Source organism: Phyllostomus discolor, chromosome 7 (assembly GCF_004126475.2).
Source record: "Phyllostomus discolor isolate MPI-MPIP mPhyDis1 chromosome 7, mPhyDis1.pri.v3, whole genome shotgun sequence".
Taxonomy (NCBI): Eukaryota; Metazoa; Chordata; class Mammalia; order Chiroptera; family Phyllostomidae; genus Phyllostomus; species Phyllostomus discolor.
The window spans coordinates 114,046,274-114,068,510 of NC_040909.2; the positions used below are offsets into that span (position 1 = coordinate 114,046,274).

At 53.5% G+C, this 22,237-nt stretch overlaps 1 long non-coding RNA gene across 1 annotated transcript; it reads right to left on the reverse strand.

Annotated features, from left to right (window-relative positions):
- Positions 1 to 140: 140 nt before the first annotated feature.
- On the reverse strand, positions 141 to 10,695 carry LOC118501750. Its single transcript, XR_004904405.1, has 3 exons — positions 9,489 to 10,695; positions 5,428 to 5,500; positions 141 to 587 (listed from the first exon to the last, which is right to left on the reverse strand). It is a non-coding gene; the product is annotated as an uncharacterized LOC118501750 (long non-coding RNA).
- Between the last annotated feature and the right edge of the window lie 11,542 nt (positions 10,696 to 22,237).

The following is a 22,237-nucleotide window of genomic DNA, read 5'->3' on the forward strand; positions in this document are numbered from 1 at the left end:
TACAGGCCAGGTCCCTGGTTTGGGGCGTGTGAGAGGCAACTGAGTGATGTCTCTCTCTCACATTGATGTTTCTCTCCCTCTTTCTCCCTGCCCTCCTCTCTAAAGATAAAATCATTTAAAAAATTACCCCAACACTTAGCTTAAAACAATAGTATTCATTTGTTATCTCTCTGAGTTTCTAAGAGTCATGAATTTGGAGGCTGCTGGACCAGGTGATTCTGGCTGGGCGGCCTCTCACGGGATTATAACCCCGGCAGGCGGCTGGGCCATCTGAAGGGTGCTACACTCACGTGTCTGCTGCCTGGGCCAGGGGAACCACAGGGGGCTGCTCCTCAGACACCCTCAGCAGTGCCCCGTGGCCTGTCCGCACGGCAGCCTGAGGGCACCTCGACTTCTTGCGTGTTGGCTCTGGGCTCTCAGAGATGTGGTCAGAGAGACAAGCAGAAACCATATCACCTTTCATGATCTAGTCTCCAAAGTTACTCAGCAGCACTTCCACAGCACTCGGCTGGTCAAGTTCAAGGTCCATCCAAGTTCAAGGAGATGAAATTTGCCCCACCTGGCCATGGCGGAGGGACAACGTCACACTGTAAGAAGAGCACATGGGGCGGGATACACACTGGTGCCGCCCTCTTGGGAAAATGCAGTCTGCCTACTGTTCCTTAGCAAGGGCGTGACTCGGGAAATGGGAAGAGACCCAGGGCTGATGTTGTAGTCTTGCCCCAAGCAGGGCCTCTTTTTTGGTTGTAACTCACACCACAGAACATAAAGTGAAAGGTGGAAGTCTCTCTCTTGTCCTGTTACCCAGAGGAAACCTCTCTAGACAATTTAGAATTCATCCTCTCAGATCCTTTTTATAAAAGTATTTGCAAACACCAGTATGTGTGTAAGTATGAATGTGCTGGAAACCTTCCGCTGCCCCTCCAGGTGTGCTCTCCATGCTTCAGCACCTCCACCCCTACATGCCCCGGGAGGCTGGCCTGCAGCAATGGTTTCCTTCACCTTCGGGCTCTCAGGTGGGTTTGGCAAATGGGAACAGTAGGTGGAGATGAGAGTGGAGGAGGAGTGAGGTCGGGACATTGATTTCCCCTTCTCCCTCCCTGGCTGCTTCAGCAGAGTGACCGCGGCCCTCTGTGGAGAAGGGTCTCCAGTCCTGTGAGGCGGCCCCTCCACACTGCTCACTCTTGTCTCTGGGTTCCGGCAGGTGGTAAACAAAGCCTCCAAGTGTTACACGCCACCATTGCCGGTGGTTTCTCACTATCCTGCCCACAACTCTATAAATATTCCTTTTATTAAACTCCCCTCAGCGTCCTGGCTGGTGTGGCTCAGTGGATTGAGCATTGGCCTGTGAACCAAAAGGTCGCTGGTTTGAGTCCCAGTCTGAGCACACTCCTGGGTTGCAGGCCAGGTCCCCAGTTTGGGGGCATGCAAGAGACAACCAGTCAAGTGTTTCTCTCACACACCAATGTATTTCTCCCTCTCTCCTCTCTAAAAAATATATATATTTTAAAAAAACAATAAATGTTATCATACTCTACTTCTTGGTTTTCCACTTACCAATATGTCCTGGAGATCTTTCCATGTCAGTTCATATAACTTAACCTTAAATAAATAATCAAATTCTCTAATTACCCAGCATGAGTGTGCCCCATATTTGAAGTGTATGATGATGTGCATATTATTTAGCATCTAGCCTTTTTCTCTTAATAGGTGACATGTCATTCCGCATCCGAGCATACACCATCCACCTTGCTCGTCTCACTGTCAGCCTGTATCACCTAGAATGTGGCGCCCTCACTAGTGTGACCCTCCTTCCATCAATGGGCACATGGGTGGTTTCTGGCTTTTTCCCCTTTACAAACACTGACACAATGAGCTTACTCCCTTGTGTCTGTCTGTCTGTCTAAGCTGTGTTTCTCTCTCTGCCTGCTATCACTCAGAGGTTAAGTGGTGTGCTAAGAGCTACACCTCCCTCCATTCAAACCCCCATCTTCTCTATGTCATGGCTGTGTGACCATGGGCATCGGTAACACCCCCACACTTCAGTTCCTCATCCATAAAAATGTACTACCACCTCCCACAGGACTGCTGGGAGGGGGATCTCCCAGGACTGGCCTAAGCATTACACGATATAAACCATGTAAAGCACCAGGTAGATTCAACCTCTGCAATTCAGTTTTGCCATCTGAGAAATGGTGATATTATAATTCTTCCCTGGCTGAGTGCTTTTGACGATGAAATCTGACAGGATTGTGGAGATTAAGCGAAACAATCCCAGTGAAGCGCTTAGCACAGAGCTGGGCCCTAGTGAGTGCCAGCGTTATTATTGCCCGTAATCTCCACTGAGCTCAGCGCTTTATCACAGGTATGGAGGCTTCTAAATAGCTTCACAGCAGTTCTGTTTTATGTTGGTTATGGTTCCTAACAATAAAATTATTTGCTGAGAGTAATCTAGGCAGAAGACTCAAACAGATCCTTTATGGATAGAAACGTACATAGAAACATTACACTTATGAATTTGTTCCTTGTTATTTCCTGTCGGGGAAATCAACCCCAGCTCGCTCTTTAGGTGGAGCACACAGAGGAGCACATGGGGGCTGGTGGGGTGTGGGGAACGGACCCCTTGGACCATTATCCCCATGAAGACAAACCCCAGACTTACATTGTCCTCCCTGTCACTCTCTTTGCCTACAAACCTACTCGCTCCTTCTGTATGCCTCCTGAGCGCTGACAGGGGACACAGACGGGGGAGGGACCTGTCTGGAGTTCTGTAAATGTGGGGCTGGAACACTAGCCCCACGGAGCAGCCCGAGTGGCCAGGTGAACCCAGGGAAGTGTCTCGGTGGCTTCAGAATAAACACCTACGCAGGCAGGGGATTCACAGCTGTGAAAGGGGCCCCTGTGGATTTTCAGAACCGACACTCCTGCCAGAGAACTGCTAGTTTTAACTGCAGTTGTGACCGCTACGCAAGAGACCAACAAACATATTACTAAACAGCCATGTGTCAGGGTAGGCCACAGCTGCCATCTCTATTTGGGCCATCTCCCAGGAAAGGTTTTCCATCCAGACAAAGTTCACCGGGACGCTACAGGTATCGGGGCTGGCAGTCACACTGCCCACTAGGGTAAAAGCCACTGGGATGGGCAGCTAAGCACATGAGGCCATGCAGAGCCAGGGCGGGCTGGGGAGGGGCGTGCTCTTCCTGCCCGGCCCCTCGCTGCCCCTCCCCTGTTCCTGGCACACAGAAGTGTGTACTCTGGACGGCTGTGTGCCCTGAGAAACTGGGCTCGAGTCACAGGCACTCCAGCTGGCACAAACAGGGAACCCGACCCTGGCTGCCCTGCCGTCTGTTACGTGGGAAGCTGCCTTCCTTACAACTCTGGTTTGGTGGTTTTCAAACTCCAGTGGGCATCGGACCGCTGGGGGCTGGGGTGGGAGGGGTGGTCAGAGAGGATGCTTGTTACGGAGGCAGATTCACAGGTCTGCCCCCGAGAGACACTGACCTTACGAATGCGACCCTGCATCTGTGAGAAACAGATCCAGGGCAGGATCACAAACTGGTAGACAGCTCACTAAAATGGAAGATTTCATATACAAATCGTATTTCCATACAGAGTATGGCCAGGCCCATGTCTACATGGCTACTTGGCCATAAGAAACCAGTGCCAAGCAGCACCTACCCCTTGAGGCAGGGCGGGTGCCACAGCACCGCCCCTCCAACGTGCACCCAGACGCGCGGGCACTCACCCCTCTGTCTCTCTCCTCTGGCTGTGGCTTTAGGCCTTTGAGTTTGCAACCTCTGCTCTGCCCGGCCAGGGGGAGGAGAGGGAGGAGAAGCCCAAAGAGCCCTGGTTTCTGCTTCCCCAGGTGGAACTGAGCTGCACAAATGTCCCTGCCAGCTAATGAAGTCAGGTCTCCTAACTCCTTCCTCCTGCGTCGTCCCCCCACTAGTGTGGGACTTGCGCGGAAGCAGAGCCTCTGCCTCTTGTGTTCTCTGTGGTGTCCCCAGTGCCTAGCACAGTGCTGGACCCAGTAGGGAGTCAAAAATACACATGAAGCAAATTAAAACCACTATGAAATACCCCTTCATGGTATGTTTATGGGTAAGGCATCTAACTTAAATTCTTTAAGGGAAAATTATAAGTTTTTCTTGAGTCTGCAGGGCCTTGATTGCCTTCAGCTCAACATAATTTATAAGCCAAAGTGGCAGATTTGGGGGAGGCCTGTTCAGAACCCCTACAGGGGCAAGGCATTGGCTAAACTGGATGCTTTGGACCAGACACTTCGGCTGATCCCATGGGGGCTTCTGAAGCTGGGCTGTGCTAAAACACGCGAAGGGGCCTGGGTCTTCCTGCCTCCCTCGACTAGTCATTGTATGCAGGCTGCCCTCAGGAGGGGGCATAGCCTTGAACCTTCAGCTGAGGACAGTTCCTGAGGAGGGCGGGGGGGGGGGGGGGGGGGAACACAGCTGTGGCCCATCAGTAGGCAACACTCCTGCAGCTGGGGGCGGAGCTCCTGGGTGGGACCCCACAGCATCCACTATCAACCTTCTGGGCTCAGAGCTCTCGGTGGTCAAGTGTTCAAAGGGATGCATGCTGTTTCCCTGCCTTATGCCCCCATCTGCTACCGCAGGAGCCAGCCCACTGCAAAGTTCCCCTCAAGCATTTCAGGACATCAGGTGGGACATAATTCCCATCTATTGTCCCCTCTCCTCCTCGAGGCCTCCTTTGCCAAGGACCATCTCATTGCCAGGTATGGTCACTGCAGCCGCTGAATTCCTTCCACCCCACACCCCCCAGGCCTCACACAGGAACAGACAGAGCCATGTGGTCTTCTCTGGCAAAGTGGGAGAGAAGGTCCCCTCCCCTTGTGACACACTCCCTAGGGGAGCCCTAAAGAATTTCCGTGCCTCAGTTTACAGCGTTAGCTCATTCACTTGGCCCTTGCTGGCCTAGGAAGGAGAGTACCTAAAACTGTGGTCTCAAGACTGGCTGCCCAGCAGAATCCCCTGGGGAGCTTCCTCACAGTCCAGAGTTTCCAGCCTCAGCTCTAATGCTGGCGCTCCCACGCTGCCTCCTGGGGAATGTTTGAGGGGGCCGCTCTGCAGGTCGGCTGTTTGGACTCGCGCTCCTGGGCTCTCAGTGCGCTGGGCTGCCTGCCCCTCCCACCAAGTGCACTGGCGTAAGGTTTATCCAGTTTAGCATTTTCTTATCCAGGTGATTTTTTTTTCCCCCAGAAAGGAAATAACCATTTTTCCTAAAGATAAATGTAATACATGATTGTTGTAAAACAAAAAATTTCCCCTCGGAATGGGAAGCAGAAAGTGAAAATCACCCTTAATCCCAACACACAGAGGTACCCCCCTCCACCTTCACTGAGAAAGAGCAAAGCAGCTCAGGACGGCCAGGAGCTGGCCTGGCGCTCACAGCTGGGCCTTGGTCTTCTCCTTGGAGCAAAACCAGTTTCGCAGAACAGCAACATCAGCCAAGGCCACTGTGACTGTGATGATCAAAACAAAAATAAAACCACGTCTGAAGGAGACAAAACAAGAGCATTGTGCAAACCACAAAAATAACCAAACATCCCCCTATCCTGGCAAATGGGTGACCATGGTTTTTGTTTTTTTACCAATTATAGGCTCATTCCATTCATCTTGATAAGAATTGAGATATCCAATCTAAAATAGTGCCCCTGCTTCCTGGCAGCATCTCCTCCAGAGCAGGGGCCTGCCTGCTCCAACCGTCTCCAAAGCATCGACCCCAAGGCCAGATCTGATTTGAATTTCTTTCTATCGATAGCATCCTCGGGCCGAGATGCTCCGACTGGCTGCCCATGGTGTGCGCTCTCCCTCCCTCCAACGAGCTGAAACCCCCCACATGTATTCCTGGTGGCCTTTGGCTAAAGAGCACTGACACCATAGATTTAGGAATATACTTATCCATAGGTTTTTCTATGCATATAGATATGCTTTTTTTGAAAATTCACCTAACATTCTATTTTGCACTCTCCTTTCTGTTCAATTAATGATCTCCTCAGTTATCAGTTTAAACAGCTGCATCTCTTGCTGTATGGATGTTGTAGACTCACTAATACCACTGTCCAACTGTGTGATGTTCTATCTCTTTAAGCCCTTTGGAAAGAGGTTTGTATAGTTTTCCAGTATCCACCATGGGCTCCTGGCTCCCTTCAGACAGTTCTGAAAGGGACCACCTCCTTACTAGGCTTTGGTGTGGGGAAGCCACAGGTAAGGGTGGATGTACTACAACCATTCTCATAGGGCGGGGCGTGTCCTCTCAGGTGTGGCAGGAGAAGTGGGCACAGGTTCAGAACCAAGCTTCGGAGCAGCCCCTGAAAGGAGGTTCTGCACCGCACCCCACTCCCAAAGTGCCACCCACCCAAAGATCGGGGGTGTGGAACACATTCGACCCTCAGCTTTCAGAACAGCCACTGCCCAGAGAGAATTCCATGTGGGGTCATTGTATTTGAAACCTCTTTTGACAGATTTATGTTTCAAGAAAGTTTCTCCAGGGTGGTGAAGCCAACAAAATTCTGAAATAACAAGATCAGTTCAGCTGTTAATGAATTCAAGAGAAGTCTATTAACTCAATGCCAAGTAAGAGGCCTTGTGCAAGCTCCTCAGTGCTTCTCAGGCTTTGCTGTGCACCCAGTTCACCTGGAGATCCGGTTACAACCCCGTTTGATTTCACACATGTGAGGCGGGTCTGAGCGTCTGCCTTGCTAATGAGCTCCCAGGTGACATGGATGGGGCTGGAGGAGCCAGGCCCTTGCCCTCTGGCTAGGCCTCATGCCTAAACGTCTCCCGTAAATCCGCCCTCATTGCTTGCCAACAGAAGAAGGAGCGACTGTGATGATCACCAAATGACATCTTAGACCTCAATTCCCAAGTACAAATACCTACAGCTGTGGTTCTCCCGCCTCAGAGAAGTCTTCAGGTCCCTTCAAGGGATGAAGCCACAGCTGAACGCATGCCCTGCCCTCTGGCCGTTAAAACAGGAGTCTTGATGTCACCGTGCAGCTGCACTCGGATGATGTGGGGTGGCAGAGGCAGCGAGGGCTCCCACTTCCCCCAGCAGAGTTGTCTGGGAGCCTAAACATGCCTGTTTCCCAAAAGCCCCCTTGTAAGAAGCAAGTGACCCTACAGCCCAGGAGCCCCTGGACCGACACCCCGTCCATCTCTGTGATTATCTCCCTATTAATGTTCATTATTTCAAACTGAGAGTTGAGAACACAAATAGGTTCAAAAGAATTTAGCTAACTTCATGAGCGGCAGACTTAGGAAGGGCTGCTAAGGGGGGCAGTCCAGCAATTTGGAGAGCCATCTCTAACCGGCTCAGGTACTCCTTTCCCTCCCTCCTTCGCCCGGCGGGCCTTGCTCCCATCCGGCTGGACATTGCTCAGACCCTCTGGCACACCTTCAACCGCCACCTCAGCCCCCCTTTGACCCTCTCACTGGATCCAACAACAAGGGCAGCTGCAGAGGGGCCTCTGAACCATATCAGATGAACAGCAGCCAGCCTTCTGGTTACTCAGTTTTGCATCAGACAGTCCTGAGCTTCCATTTTCTTGTCCAGACATCACATTTCCACCCCTGCAGAAAGTTCTATTGCACACCACTGTCTATATGTTTCTCTCCCAAAACCAACAAGGCTCCCCAAGACACCTTACTGCCCCTGCAGGGAAAAAACCAGGCAACAAATACCCACATCTACACCTACGCTGCAGACGGCACTTCCTGTTGTGGGGTGCGCAACCTGCGCCGTCACACGCAGCAAACGCGAGGACGGTCCCCCTCACTGACCCCTCGACTTCCACTTCTGTCTGCCTTCCCCACTTCGACCATGGCCCCCCTAGTTTTTCCCTTCCAGGAGGTGTGTTGCATTTGCTCCTTGTATTGGTTTCCTGTAGCTGTTGTAACAAATTACCACAAATTGAGTGGCTTAAAAAACAAATTTATTCACTCACAGGTCTGGGAGTGAAACCCAAAGTCAAGGTGCCACCAGGTGCTGCACTCTCTGGAGACTCCCTTCCTTGCCTCTTCCAGCTCCTGAGGCTCCAGGCTTTTTTTGGGTTTCAGCTGCATAACTCCCATCTCTGCCTTTGTCCTCACGTGGCCCTCTCTGTATCTGTGAGTTCCCTTGGGCTCTTACAGGACACACCTGGATAATCCAGGAGGCTCTCATTGTGGAGTCTTGATTAATTACATCTGCAAAGACCCTTTTTCAAAACAAGGCCGCACCCATAGGTTTGAGAAGCTAGGACATGAGCATAGCTTTAGGGGAGCCGACAGCCAACACACTGGAGCCTGGGTGCATGCGTATGCAGACTGCAGCCTCCATCTGGACATGCTCACTAGTCCTCTGGCCGACTTCCCCCTGAAATGAACAGTTTGCGCCTAAAGCAGAAGCTCTTGCTACCAGGTCCCTCACCCATTCCAGTACTGTGGAGGCCAACCTTCTCCCTCCCATCTGAGAATCATCTGTAGGGTCCCCACACCTTTTCTGACATCAGGCACAGGCTCATTTCTGTGTGGCAGGCTGCAGCGACCCAACCCACTCACATGCACCCTCTCACCGTGGCTCTGCCCAGCCAGCCTGCCACAGAGCTTTGGGAGACCAGAGCCTGAATGAAGACTGGGCTGGAGGTGCAGGAGGGAAGGGAAGGGGAGAAAGAATACTCGTAAGTAGTAGGTGTTAGCTACTCACAGTCTCAGGGTGCCTGCCATGCGCCAGGTGCGATTTTCACTCTTTTATGACGAACATCATCCTCCTCACAGCAGCCGGGCAGCGGGTACTCGCATGCCCACGTTGGAGGCGAGGGATCTGAGGCAAAGAAGAATGATGTGCCCCAGTCTGATCATTCTGGAACCGGGATTCGAACCAAGAAGACTCTGTGTCCAGACCGGTGTGTCTCAGTGGGCGGGGCATTGTCCCGCAAGTGAAAGGTCACCAGCTGGAGTCCTAGCCAGGGCACACACCTGGGTTTCGGGTTTGGTTCCCAGTCAAGGTACATAAGAGTGGCAACCATGTTTCTCTCCCTCCCTCCCTCCCTCCCTTCCCTTCTCTCTAAAAATAAATAAATTAAAAAAAATTTTAAAGACATTCAGTTGGCTGGATGTTTCTGGAGACATGGAGGAGTAAACGATTTGACAGAAGAAAGGCAATTCTGAGAACTGCTAGAGTGCCTCCTTGGCACAGGAGGGGCGAGCAGAGCTTGATTCCTTTTTAACAGCTTTTGGTTGAGAGACTGTGACTCTTTGAATAGACTTGGAGCCCAGAGCTGGGCTGCCTGGGACCCAGGATGTCTGGCCTCCGCCTCCCCCCATGCCCCCCCCAGCCAGCCAACAGACTGCAGGGGCAAATAAATGAAGTTCACAGTTCACTGTCAGAAGACACTCTCCCTTCCCTCCCAGCTCTCTCTCCTCCAGCCTTCCCCGATCCCACCCCCAGTCTCTCCCCACCACACTCACCTGAAAGTTTCTCATCACCTTCAAGCTGTGAGGTGTTGAGGGGGAGGAGTAGCACCCCAAGGTGGCGGGAGTGTCAGAGAGCATGAGAAATACCGAGACCAACCAGGGGAGATAAGGAGGACTCGCCCTCCTCTGTGCGGAGAGATCTGAGAAGGGCTAAGGGGGCAGGGACAGCATCTAGCATCCCTTGGGAGGCAGGGAGGTGACATCATGGGGGCCTAGATCCCACAGCTTTATCAAAGTGAACCAACCACACGGGCTAGATTTCAGAGGTTGGTTTTCACTCTGTCAAAAATGACCAAAGGAGACTTGCAAAAGCAGGAACTGGGGGCGATGCCCAGCGCGCTGAGATCACCCGGCCTGGCGCTGCAGGGCTCGCCCCGTGCTGTCTGTGCGAGGAGGGCTGAGAGCCCAGAAGGAGAGCCCTGGGGTGGAAACAGAGAAGTCTGGCCGTTTCCTCTCCGCATTGTTTTCTAGTGGAGATTTCAGGCACGTGCCAAGTCTCGGAGGGAGCAAGGGAGGCCAGCACCGAACGACAGGGGAATCACAGGGTTGACGGCAGACATTTCCTCCTGAGCCATACCAGACCTTTCCCGGGCAGCAAAGAGGAACAGACTGGGCCCAGGTTTTACAGTCAGAGGGTTCTGGGTGGAATTTCTGACTCCCCCCACTTACTGGGTGACCTGAGGAAAGTTCTATAACCTCTCTGGGCCGGTTTCACCTTCTGTTAAAAAAAAAAAGGGACCAAAAGCACCTCGAAAGATGATCAAAGAGATGCTCTGCCGATGGGCAGTCCTTCCCCGCTTTCTCCATGCTCCAGTGAGCGCTCTTTCCACATTCAAGTTGAAACTTGTCGGGGCAGGCCTGCCCCTTCTTCTCCCTCCCTCCCTCCCCCGTTCCCTGGAACTGGACAGGACCGCAGCCTCCCCACAGCGGTGGGAGGAGGGCTCTGGGGAGCGTCTGCCCCCACCAGAGCTAGCACAGCAGGGGGCCTTCCAGGGTGCTGGCCCTGCAGCTAGCCAGGTAGGCTCTACTTGCTTCCTTGGGCTCCTGCAGAAGTTACTTACCCTCCCCTTCCCAGGGTACCTGTGGGTAGTACACAGATAACTAGCTGCCCACCTAATGCCCCTGGACTAGCACATTGTCCTGGCAGGAAAGGCTGGGGATATTCAGTGACCTCAGCCCCAGAGAATGTAGGGGAATTCAGTGAGGCAGGGCTGACACAGCCAGGCCCGAAGGAGAGGTCAGTGCTTGGGCTGGGGAGTATACAAGATCAGCTGAGGTGTGTCACAGTGATACTGTAGCCTGGGGGTCAGGGTGACCCCCTCCCACCCCCGTCAGCCGCTGGAGATGGGCCACCATCTAGTCTGGGGCCCTAGAGTCCTTGTAGATGTCACCACCCTGAGTCTGGCTTCTCCTGCATCTGGCAACTCCCCAGAGAAAACCAAATTGTTTTCAGGTTGTTTTCAAGGCTTCTTTCTGCAGCTGTTGGGCCCCACCTGTTTCCCCAGAGGAATGAGCTCCCTGAGGAGCCCCAGAGCCTTTCCCAGGGCCCCACTGGGCAGCCCCGCAGCCTCGGGCCGGGCCTCCTTGGAGTCCTGCCAGCCTCTTTGCCAGACTTTGCTCCTCTGTCTTCTTCCCCTGTTGGAGTGCGTGCGTATGAGGCCCACTTAAGGTTGCCAGATTGAGCAAATAAAAATACGCCATAGCCAGTTAAATCTGAATGTCAGATAAAAACAACAAATGAGTTTTCAGTATAAATACGCCCCATACAATAGTTGGAACTTATATGTGTCTTGCGTCTTATCTGGCAACCCCGACCCTACCTCATTCTTTAAATTCTAAGACTGTCCTTCTCCGCTTCTTATCTGTGGGGAGACACTAAGACATCAGGGCACATGCAAGGCATTCGTGTTTTTCATCTTGTTGCAAAGATTAATCTGGTTCTGAAACTCAAACACAGTTGATGTTTGCAAACATTTCTTAAACTGAACTTTTAAACTATGTATTTCATAGTCACCCATTGGAATAAAAACCTCCAGTGGATCGTTCCTACTCCTTCCCTTGTCTTTATTTTTGTGACCTTGTGTGTTTTGAAAATGTCCCGCTGGTGTATAAGAAACTGCCCTATTCTGACCTTATTACCAAAGCTGTTGAGGGACAAGACTTTTAAGCTTTCTCTTCTGTCTTATTTAAGAAAATCCCAAGCCCTGGCTGGCATAGCTCAGTGGATTGAGTGCAGGCTGTGAACCAAAGCATCGCAGGTTCGATTCCCAGTCAGGGCACATGCCTGGGTTGCAGGTCACAGCCCCTAGCAACCGCACATTGATGTTTCTCTCTCTCTCTTTCTCCCTCCCCCTTCCCTCTCTAAAAATAAATAAATAAAATCTTTTAAAAAATCCTGGCCGAATTCACCCTGTTTTCCTCTGGAAAGCGAAGCTGCCAGGAAGCTTTCTGGAGAGGGTGGGGATCTCACTGGTGAATGGCAAGCCCCCTGGGGTATGCACACTCCTAAAATGATGCTCTCCACTGGGAGTGTGGGAGGCCCGAGGCCCAGTCCTATGGGCCAGGGCCACAGGGAAAAATCCATGTGGGTAAGGCTTGGGACTGTGGGAATATGGCCCTTCTATTTTTGCCTCCTTCTGTTTCTTTTCCCGCCCTTTGTTCCTAGGGTGATAGAAAGAGCAATGTGCCAACAACCACAGTCATAGGAGCAGGGAGTGGCCAGGGCTCCTCCGTGGCAGGCACAAAGGCTCTAGGTCTCTGCCACTGGGCATGTGGCAGGTACCTGAGGCACCTTCCATGTGTGCCTCAGTTTGGATGGTCTGCCCTGGCAGCCACCTGGCCCCTCCGAGGCCCAGCTGTTCCTCTGGGTTCCTGTGGACGGACCCTCGGGAGCATCTCGGGCCCCCTCCAGGCAGTACCTTGACAAGGAGCCGGCTAGGGCCCTCCCTGCCCTCTCAGAAAGACCAGCCTCAGCCCCAGCCCCAGCCCTGCTGAGGCTGAGTCCGGAAGCTCAGAAATCAGTCCTTAGATGTAGGTCCCGCTCAGCCCCGCCAAGCAGAAAGCCTCCCAGGCTGGCCCTGCAGCTCCAGCCGGGGATTCTCCCCTCCTCCTGCCTCTTTCCACGCCTCCCTGCCAGGATTCCCTAGGACTCTGTCAGGGTGCCTCAGGCCAACATCACACCCACCTGGGCTCCGAGTGTGCGACAATGTACGTGCCATCCTGGGGTAGTTCCGCCGAGCTCTCAGGCTGTCAGCAGGGAAACAGCTGGATGGCGCTCACCTGCCTTGCCTGTGGGCTGGCTGCGGAGGAAGCCCAGTGGTTAGGCTCTAGGTCTCGGACTAGAATTGGCGGATTCAAATTTTGGCTCTCCCACCTACTAAGTTAAGTTACTTAACTTCTCTGAACCTCAGTTTCCTCATCTGTGAAAGAGAGCTCACAATCACCCCTACTTCACAAAGCTGCTGTGAGGGTTAAATGTGGCAATGCATGTAAGGAGTTTAGAATGCCTTACCTGCGCCTGCCACGCCTCGAACGCTTACCAAATGCTACTTCTTTGCTGTCACCTAGATTTGCCAGGTGTCCTCTGCAGTCATTGACCTTTGGTCCCTGCAGCGGGCAGCGCACAACACTAGGCACTAGAAGGGAGACGTGGAAATGGAGGCCATGCTCCTCATTCTCTGCTCTCGGGTCCCCTTGGAGAAAGAAAACCTGAAAGTACCCGCACAGTCGGTTTCTGCTGTGCTTTGTGGCCACCTTTGCATGAATCCTTTGAATGTTCTTCCCGTGTTTGGAGAAAATCCCAAATTAGAGGGCCCATGCCCCCCCGCCCCAGGGTACAAGCCAGGAATTTGGTCCCCCCTGCCCTGCAGTGGGGAATATGCACGTGACCCAGGCTCCACCAGACTGGTTCACAGGAGACCTCACGGAGGCGGGAGACTTCCAGCACCTCTCCTCCATACTTTCCTACACTTTCCTATAGACGGTGTTATAGGCTGAACTGTGTCCACACCCCACCCACCCCCCCGCCGCCCCCCTGACACAAAAGATATGTTGGAATCTTAATCCCCAGAACCTCAGAATGTGACCTGTTTTGGAGACAGGGTCTTTTCAGAGATAATACAGTTAATGAGGTCATTAGGGTGGGCTCTAATCCAGTATGACCAGTGTCTTTATTTTACAAAGGGGGAAATTTGGACACAGACTCCCACAGGGAGTGTGTAGAGTGACCCTGGGAAGGCTCTTTCCCAAAGGAAGAAGGGGTGGCTGCCCCTGTGCTGCGAACCTGAGCTGCCTGTCCAGGCCTCTCTCCAACTTCATGTTTAGGACAGATCATAATGAGGACTGAAGTCACCCAGATGGGTCACCAGGAGTCCATAGGACCCTGCCCAGCAGGGTTCAGCTGGCAGGCCACACCTAGGCCAGTCTGGGAATGGGCTTCGTGTTAAGAAACCTGAGCCTCCGAGATTGCGCACACGGGGCTGGGTGTGTCCCTCACAGAGAGCCCTTTGTGCCTGGGAGAAGGTTGGCCCCGTTTGTCCTGGCGGACGTCCAGACCTGCCCACCTGCAGCCACCCTGCCCGGCGGCTCCCCACCCTCCCTCCCCAGCTGTGCTTCCCTTCCTCCCAGGGCGCAGCCCCTGCACTTGAGGGCAGGGCCCTTGGAAGGAGGCCTGGGTTCTGCCAGAACCGTTGCCCTGGGAGCTTCTGGCTGGAGGCTACAGTGACTCCAGGGACTGCTGTCAAGGAGAGGAGAGGGCTGTGGGGCAGCCTGACAGAGCAGGGGCTGCTGACAGGCCCACCCTGGGTCACCAGGGACAAGAAATGGCTGGCCCCCGGGGCCAGGAGAGAGCTCTGAGGCCGGAAAGCCCTTCCCGATCACCCTGCTTGGGTAGGCACCGGACACAGCATGATCTGGCTTGTTGCTGGGGGTGCACCTTCACTGAAGGTCCATGATTTTAATTGCAGCTGTTCATGTTCCTTTAAAAAATTAAAGTTAAAAACCCACGAGAAATCTCATGCTTGTCAGAGCCTTCCTCCCCCGCTGTCGGCTCCCATTATGAATCTATGGCATCTTCTGCTGGGAGCTAATTACATGTTGTGTGAAAGATACAGGACTCTTCCTTTTGCATTTTTTCCCTCCTTGATGGGCCCTAACCCTTTCAGTTGCCTTTCTCTGCTTCCCCCCTGTGCTGCAGGAAAGAGGGGCACCTGGGAGGAGCAGCAGGCCTGACCTTGGGCTCTGTGCCCCAGACTCAGAACCGGGCTTTCAGCCTCTGACTGCCCAGGACCATCCTGAGCTGCTGAGCAGAAGACAACCCGGCCTGTCCAGGTCTCCTTCACACCGCGGGGAGAGCCAGCTCCCGCCAGGTGCTGGGAATGATGACCAAGCACAAATGGAAGGTGTTATTCAGGTGCCCAGCACGTTGCGTGCTCCGGAGCCTACCCTCTTTTGCTCTCCTGCCCCCTGAAACAGGGCTCAGGTGGAGGGCATCCTGAAGCCTGCTGTGCAAAGGTGCAGAAAGGCAATGTGACCCCCTTCCAGGAGGTGAGATGCACAATTTCCCAGCTGCCATTCTGGTTCTGTTTTCTGACTGCTCCCACACACAGGCAGGTATTTCACGCTCAGGATGGCTCACCTCGGAGCCTATGACCAACTCCGGAAACAACAAGTATGGACTGATACCTTGAATTGTTGCCTCTTTGCGGTGTTGAGTTTCACCTGCTGATGAGGTGGCTAATTGCACAGCTGTTGGGCCCCCTCCGTGCATGCCACAACTCCCCTGGGTCTTGACAAGTCATGGCACCGCAGGGCAGGAAGGGCCTGCTCTGCCAACCTCTGCCCTGAGCCAGGACACGCCTTAAAGCGCAGACCTTTCTACCAGCGTCTGCCCTCTGATACTGCTCCCCGAAGCCAGGCAATAAAGGAAACCTCAAAGACGTGAGTTAGAAGAAGTCATGTGTATAATTACCATTTTCAACTGCCTGCACATGAAGTCCCCCCTTGTTAATGGGCAAAGCTTTCACTGGGGGCTGATGTCTCCCTGCAACTTTCTGAACCCCAGACTAGGGCAGAGTCTGAGAATGTCAACCCATTTTCATCAGTAGACGTAAATGAAGAAATGCTGTTACTGGATTCCAAAATAAAACACAATCACAAATGTTCTCTTCTTTTGAGTGTTCTGCAGCTTTCTGTCTTAGGTAGGAGAACCACAACTGGGTTTTATGAAGAGAATAACTTCTCTGTTTATTTGGTTTTACTCTTCAAAGCCCAGTGTAGGCGGACAGGGCACAGATGACTGGGGTGACAAACCACCCTGGGTGACCGAGGAGTGGGTTACCCACAGCCTGGGAGGCAGGGGGAGTTCAGTCTCAAGTGTGCAGAGCCTGTGAGCATGCAAATTCCTAGGCCCTCACCCAGGGATCCTGGTTTAGTAGGTCTGGGGTGGGGCCTAGAATTCTGCATTTTAAAACAGGCATCATGGGTAATTCTGGTGTGAGTAGACACCCAAGTACGTGCTGAAAAACGCCAGGGGGGCGATGGCTGTGGCTTATTAGCGCAGAAATCAGCCGGACACCCAGCAGCTGCTGCCCTCCTCCCAGCCAGAACGCCCTGGAAGGTATACTCCAGGAAACAATTTATGTATCTATTTTTAAAATATCATTAGGTTTTTTTCCTCCTTGGCTATAAAGCCAATGCAGAGAACTTATGTAATGCCATATTTTTTTAAAATAACAAAATCAGTCATCGTTCCTCTGTAAAAGGGGTGGGGGATATGAACATTATGTTGGTTTTTTTCGTCCCCTGTATATTTCTACAAAATTGACAACATAATAAAGATATCCTTTCAGTTCATTTTCCCTGTTATTTTTTTTTCTGGAAGTGTCGTTTCTAGAAGCCACATGACGTCCCCTCACGTGGACATGCCTTATTTTAATAACCATCCCTAGCTGCTGGACACGGACACTGTTCCCGGTGATGAGTTATTTACCCACAGTATTGAGATGGATATTTCTGTGCGCAGTCTTACCCACATTTTGATGACTTCCCAGGAGGGGTCACTGGACTAAAGGGCACGCATGTCGCCCTGGCCAGGCGGCTCCGCTGGCCGGAGCCTTGTCCCGTACACCAAGAGGTTTCAGGCTCGCTCCTCATTCAGGTGCGTGCGGGAGGCAGCTGATGGGTGTTCCTATCTCACACCGATGCTTCTCTCTCCCTCTCTCCAGCTAATCAATAAAAACATATCCTCGGGTGAGGATTTAAGAAGGAAAGGATATGAATGTTTTTGAGGCTCCTGATAGAGGGACTGTCAACCTGCCCCTCACAGGCACACAGTGGGGTGCCCTGCGTTGACTGCCCCCTCCCATCTCCTCTCACCATGCATTATGGGCTGAATTGTTTTCCCTAAAAGAGATGTTGTGAAGTCCTAATCCCTACTACCTGTGAATATGGCCTTATTTGGAAACAGGTTCTTCCGCAGGGCAGGCACACTCAAGTTAAACAGTGCACAGTGGGCCCGGGGCCCTCTGTGACTGGTGTCCTTAAACTCAGGAGAATGCCACGTGAGGACAGGGACACCATGTGCCAACAGAGGCAAAGGTTGGAATGATGTCCCTGAAAGCCAAGGAATGCCAAGGACTGCCAGCTACCTGAGGCTAGGACTCTAGGAAAAGAAAAATAGGACTCTACCCAGTCTCGAGGTGTGCATGGCCCTGCTGGGGCCTTGATTTCAGACCCCTAGCTTCCAGCACTTTGAGGAAATAAATTTCCGTGTTTTCAGAAGGCCAGTTTGTGGTGTGTAGTCACACGGTCCTAGGGAATCGAGGTACCATATGTTCCCAAAATTGGTGTCAGCGGGGCCAGAAAGTGCTGGGGTGCAAAGAACAGTTCTTGCTCCCTCTCTGAAGAGGGTGCAGTGCAGTCGGTTAGCGGGTTCTTGCTGCTCCCATTCACAGCAGCGAGAGTCCAGGGCCTGGCCTGAGGCTCCGGGTCCCGCCGCCCATTACAGCAGGGCCCGGGTAAGGTTTTCCCTCAGAGTCACGTCTCACAGGACCAAGGGGCACACAGAATCTAAACTTTGCATTTGTCTTCAAACTGCTGGATTTGACTCAAGGGAATAAGTATGTATTAGGCCCCTTCAACATGCCCTGGATTAAAGCCTCATTCAGGGCCTCGAACACGCCTAGTGTGTGGGCAAAGGTCATCTTTGTCACTGATTAGGCCACAGCCCCATCCATGATCAGGTTTCTCTCAGGCCCTGTCAGTTGGTAGATTTGCTGCTACTAAATTCCTTACTTCTAGAAATGTTGGTCTTTTCTCTGGCAGCTTCTGCAAGAATGACTTGCTCTCTCAGGTTGACCTTCTTGACCCTGGACAGAACCTGGATCTAAAGAACCCCAAGCGGAAGAAATTACGTAAGTGTAAGTAGTTGTTACCTCATAGTTATAAAGCCCAAAATACGTTACACTACTTTTTACCGTGTGCCTACCCGGAGTCAGTCCCTCTGGTCCTCACAAGAGCGCTAAGAGGCAGGCACAGCAGTCTCTTACGTCACAGGCAGAGAAACCAAGGCACAGACAGGGAAGCAGGTGGCCTCGGGTAGCAGAGCTCAGACATAGCGGATCCAGAGGTGGAGCCACGGTTTGCCGACACAGAGAGAGACCCCACTGCCTGCCCCAGCGTGGTCTCGAGGACGAGGACGGCTTGAGAAGGTTAGCTTCTCGGCGGAGGGGTGAGAGCTGCTGAGGGAAGCCAGCCGTGTGGGGCAGTCGTGCCAACCCGGTGAGGCAGAGGTCCCCAGTCCCGTTTCCATCTCCAACATTTTTTGGCATCTGCAATAATTTTATCACATGACGGAATTTTATGATGACCCCTGAAACCAGTCTGATCTCTGCTGACTCATCTCCTAACTCTGAATCTCACTTTCAATACCTCTAGTCCCCAAAAGCTGCAAGGAAAGAGAGCCCTCTAAATGCGTACAAGGAATCTTTTTTTTTCCCCTACCTGAGCACATGCTTATTGATTTTAGGGCTGGAGGGGAGAGGGAAGCATTGATTGGGGACTGAATCCACAACTTAGTCATGGGAATGTCCTAGTCTGTGCCCTGACTGGGAATCAAACCCATGACCTTGAAGTTTACGGACAACATTCCAACCAACTGAGCCACATTGGCCAGGGCCACACGAGGAACTTATAGTCACTGGTACGCTTTGAAAAAAGTTTTGCTAAGTCCCTAATTTACTTTTTTCATGTATGAATATACACCTGACATGTTATGTTAGGTTTAGTTGAGATCCATGTGTGTTCCTAAGTGAGGATTTACTTGTAACAGGTAAGTTGAAGTGTGATACACTTATGTTCCATCCACCCTCTGCCCTAGTTCCCATTGCTAAGGAAGGGCGTGAAGCCTCTCCTGCTGAATGGCTGCCAGGAGTCAATCAGGAGGTTGAGCCGGGGTCCCAAAGGCTGAACTGTCAGGCACAGAGCAGGCTGGGTCCAAACCCAAGACGAGGCCCTCATGGAAGCAGACACAGCAAACAAGAAGTCCCTGCAGACTCAAAGGAAGCCTACCAGGTCACACATTGAGCAGAAGAGGGCAGAGCCGACAGCTAATGCACTTCCCCGGGAGTTCCACCAAGAGGGAGCTGCAAAGATGAAACTCTGGGCCTCCCAGGGGACCTCTGGGTAGAGCAGGAAGTTGAATGCAGCAAAACTTCTCAGGCCCAAGCAAAGCATGGTAAGGATTAGGGGGAGGTGCCCAGGGCCAAGTGCACTCTGGGATGGGAGAAAGCAGCTTCACAGAGACGGTGGCAACTGACCTGGCCCCAGCCTGAAATATGAGAAATCAGAATGTGAAACAGTGGAGGAGGCAACCCCCACCAAGAGAGTTCTCAGCCTGAAAAACAAATGTGGAAGTTGGGGGCTGTGGTGTCTGTGGCTTAAAGATCTGGCCACAGCCTCCTCCTGCACCTGGCCTTGGCTCCCAAGATAATCCTCACGGGTCCAGCCCACCAGCTTCCCAGAAGGGCGACCACACAGGGCCGGGGACCTGCCACAATAACTAACACTTTCCATACCGATCCCTGGCCACTGTTTTTGCCCCCTGATGTCACAGAGCTCTGTATCGTGTCCCATCTTAGCAAATTAGAACCTTTGGTTTCCTAAGAGCTGTCATTTTTCACTGTCTTCTACAGAGACCTGTACAACAGGGCTTCCCAGAAGTCTGGTTCAGTGCTATTTTGAGCTGGATCAGATTGGCAGAAATGAGCCGCCCACCCCAACACTTGGGAAAAGGCTGCCCAGGAGATGGGACTGAGAGCTCTTCCTCTGCATGTTTGCATGAGGGTCATACGGGGCAAGGAGGAGCTCGTGTGGTCTCTGTGAAGGCTGTGCTGACCAGTAGCTCTGGACAGATCTGGGTGGGTTTCGTTCACCCAGCGATTGTGCTACTTCTGCCTGCAAGATGAGCACCACGGGCACCCCCTCCCTGGGCTGGCATCACTTGTTGAGTCGTGGCTTTGGAAAGAACAGCACGTCAAATCCCGGAAAGAGACTGAGACTGAGAATGCATTCCAGCTGGAAGCCCACTAAGACAGTTGTATCTTGCTCATCCTGGGGGTCATGGGATGGTGGGTGAGGAGGGAGGCAGGGGGAGGGGAGGAAGCCCAGGGCCTGGAGAGGCCGGCTCCTGTTATGGCTGCTCCATTCTCTTGGCTCCTCTCTCCTTTCCTTCCTGTTGGACTAGGGCAGGGAAACCTGTTAAGGCTAAAGAAGCTTCCAGGTACCCCTTAGGCCACCTCAGATGGGTGCTTTTTAAAGTCTTTTGCCCTCCTCCAGCATCTTAGAACCACAGGATGCAGCCTCCCCACGTGGTTCCTGAGCACTGACTCAGTGGTGGGCCCGGAGCGCCCACAGATCTCGTTTTGTTACCCAAAGGAAGGAGCCCGGGCTCAGTCACAACCCCTCTCATTCCTTCCATTTCCTTTTTCTCCGGGGGCTCCGGCCTCAATTCTCAGGTAGTAGGATACTCACCTTTCCAAGGACTCCTTAGGTCCTTCCCAAGTGTTTAAAATTCTTCCTCCCTCCTTTTATGCTTGCTTAGCCTTCCCCCTTCCTAGCCGCTCTCCCCCGCCGCCCCCCTCACTGGACCGTCACCTACTCTCGGTTTACTGAGGCTCTTTAACTCCTTGACCCCTAGGCAGACATACTCTTTGAAAGACGTGAGTTTGGGGGAGAGGGGCTCCAGAGTTAGGGGAGGTCAGTGCATTTCTTTAGGCCTCGCCAGCCCCCAGGGCAGGCCAGCGCTGCTCCCATCAAAGCGAACTGGGCCGAATTACCCACACAAATGTTCGCTGGCGCCGTGGGACCGAGGGTGCCCACCCCGGATTCTTTTCCTCCCCCAGAAACTCGGCCTGGGGCCTTTCCCAGCCAGGGCCTCCCCTCCCCCAGCCCTCCCAAGTCCCTCTCGGGCGGTCCAGCCACCCACCCACTGCCGGCTTCAGCACGTGGCGCCCGATCTGCAGGTTTCCTCCCCCTCAGCAGCTCCGCCCACACCTCCCCCCTCTCGTGACTTCTCGTAAAACCTCCACTCGTCCCTACCCACCCCCGCCCTCCGGAGGCTGCCTGACCTGGGCCGGCCCCCCCAGCACCACCCCCGGAGGCCACGCTTTCTCCCCGCCCCTGGCAGCGGGCTCCGCTTCGGAAACTGTTGACTCAGAGGGTGGCCGCGCGGCCAGCGTCTGATGTCAGCTTGGAGTCGGGCCCAGGGAGTGGATGGGGCGGGGGAGGGGGCGGGGGAGGGAAGGTGCCCGGGGCACTGGGCTGGCGGGAGGATCCGGGAGCGGGGTGTGGGGCGCCAGGCAGGGCCCGGGGGGCTCTGGGCCGGGGCCGGGTCTGCGGCTGCAATGGGCGCCCGTGAGTCACGCTGCGTCACCGGAGCTGCTGCCTGGGACGGCTAGGGTCTCCCTGCTCGCGCTGACTCAGTAGAAACCCTTGCTGTGCGTCCCGGGGCGGGGGTGGGGAGTGTGGGTAGAGGCTGAGCAGGCGACCGCTCCTGCTCCGGTCCTTTGAGGCGCAAGGGGCCGGACAACCCCAAGAAGGTGGGTGCGGCAGCGACACTGCGGGGACAACTGGAAGTTGCGGGGGTCACCTGCCGGGCCGGCGGGTAACAGGAGGAGGGGACGAGTACTGCACCCCAGCCACCGGCGAACTTCATCTGGGCCGGACTTCTCTTCTGCAAGTGCTGTGCTGCGCTGCGCAGCCCAAGCAGGGGGTAAAGGGGGAGTGCGGTGCGGGAGGCTTTCTCTCCCAGTGTCTCATACGTCCGGCTCTCGGGAGAAGGCAGTTCCGAGGCACCAACACTGGCCTCGGTGGCGCCAGAGTTCGCGGAGTTTCCCCCCTCCTTTCAAGACTTTGAGGCTGTCTGGGAAGAGGCCGCACCAGCGTCCAGAGCCTGGACGCTTACATTCCCGACCTCACTCTACTCCACCCCTCATTAGGGTGCTGGTGCTGTAGACACCACGTGCTAGGTCAGGGCCAGGTCTCAGCTCTTTCCTGTCACTGCTGGCTAACCACAAAGTCCCGTGGCACTCAGGAAATGGAACAGAGGGGCCAGAGAACTCTCAGGAAAAGGGCACAAGCAGCAAGGGTTTTTCTCTGTGACTGTCTACCCTGTCCTGGAACAGGGACAAATTCTGCAGCATTCGAGAAATGCGTGAGGCTCCTCTATGCATGGTGCCCCCATCCCC